The following is a 1,908-nucleotide window of genomic DNA, read 5'->3' as shown; positions in this document are numbered from 1 at the left end:
TGAAACAGGTTCTCTTTCAGTTCATGGCCTAGCTAGCAGAATTTTTGAGACATTTTAACCATCCTTGAATCCTCAATCAAAATTGTGAGTTTTTCTTTTTGTGAAGCCACGCTGAATTCCAAGGCGAGAGAAGATTTTCCTTCTCATGCAAGCAAAATGGTCAAAAGAAAATCTGTTTCAGCTCAAGGCCCAAGTGGCAGAATTTCTGAGACATATTCACCATTCGTAAATCCTTGTGCAAAATTGTGAGGTATTTTTGCCAAGCCACACTAAATTCCGAGGCACGGGATGATTTTCCATCTCACGCAAGCAAAATGGCTAAAAGAAAATGTGTCAGTTCATGGCCCAAATGGCAGAATCTCTAAGACCTTCTCCCCATTCTTGAATCCTCAATCAAAATCGTGAGTTCTTTTTTCCCTGTGAAGCCACGCTGAATTCTGAGGAGACGGGAGATTTTTCTTCTCACACAAGCAAAATGGCTGAGCGAAAATCTATTTCAGTTCTTGGCCCAAATGACAGAATTTCTGAGAATTCACTTCATTGATATCTCTTTCAAACTCTTTTCTGCATCTTATTCTTCTCTCATTCCTTTTGAAAATCAGTTTTCATAAATAACAATTCATGACAGAAACTAATTCCAGAAGCTACCTCCTTCTTTGTTAGTTTAATTTGTAACTTCTAATTAGTTTAATTCCAGAAGACATTAAGGCTCCTTGAGACTGACCTCTAGTTGACTCATCTCCTGCCTAATCTAGAGTATTAAATTTGACCTTTGAATGACAAGAGATCAAATTTTTCGCATTGTTGCCGGGGAGCTCTGTCTCCTTGGTTTTCAGGTAGTTAGTTGTTTTTTTAATTTATTATTACATTTTTTTGGTGCGTTTGCTTTGTAGTTTGATTTCATTTTACAGTAGTTTATTTTCTTTCATTGTTTCATTACTCCATAATTGTTTGGTTTTTGGAAAATATTAAAATCAAAACAAAGAGTTTGCTACCTGCTGTGTTTCCAGATTGAAAAAGGCTGCAATTTGAAGGTAATTCACTTATCTTCCATCTGCATTTTGCTGATTGCACTCTACTCCTATATTTGGATAATTGCTTGTTGAATCTGGACAATTCTCACTGCATTGCATGAACAAATATAGTGAGTTTTATCCGCTGGACAGAGAGATTAATAGGACACTAAGGTGGATTAAAAAGGCTAAACAACAAGTAGCTACAAGTTCCACACATTCAGAGCATTCTGCACAGTCAATCTCCACTACATCTTCTAGTAGTGTACCTTATTCCTTTCTGATTCTGAACTTGTTGAGGTTGAGTTTGTTGATAATCACTTTGTGATGGAGAACCAAGGTAATCAAGCTAATACAAGGAATAATGGGGTTGGTAATGTGAATCAAGGAAATAGGGTGAATAATGGAGAGGATCATGCTGAAAATGTTAATCATAATATACCTCAGAATCCTGATGATGATAATAGGAGCATAAAGGAAATTAATAATTGTCCACCAAGAGGATTTTATGTTTAGGATATTAACTTTGAAATCAAAGGTGCTTTAATTAGTTCCTTACCAAAATTCTATGGACTTGCAGGTGACGATCCCTCTCAGTACTTGGATACTATGTATTCAGTCTGTTCAGCAATGAAACCACCTGGAGTAGCTCTTGAAGATGCTCTAAAGAGGGTTTTTCACTTCACATTGGAAGGAAATGCAAGGGAGTGGCTGCCCACACTTCCTCAACATTTTCAACTCTCACATGGGATCAATTAAGGAAGTTTTTTCTGGACAAATACTTCCCTACATCTAGGACCTCAAAATTGAAGAAAGCAATATGTGGTGTGACTCAAAGAGAGCAAGAAACTCTGTATGAGTACTGGACACATTTTTTGACCTTGTGATAGAGGAG

This window comes from Neltuma alba, unplaced genomic scaffold (genome assembly GCF_004799145.2).
Source record: "Neltuma alba isolate B1F8T4 unplaced genomic scaffold, ASM479914v2 tig00011573_pilon, whole genome shotgun sequence".
Classification (NCBI taxonomy): domain Eukaryota; kingdom Viridiplantae; phylum Streptophyta; class Magnoliopsida; order Fabales; family Fabaceae; genus Neltuma; species Neltuma alba.
The sequence above is the reverse complement of the archived record's forward strand: the minus strand, read 5'-3'. Positions refer to the sequence as shown.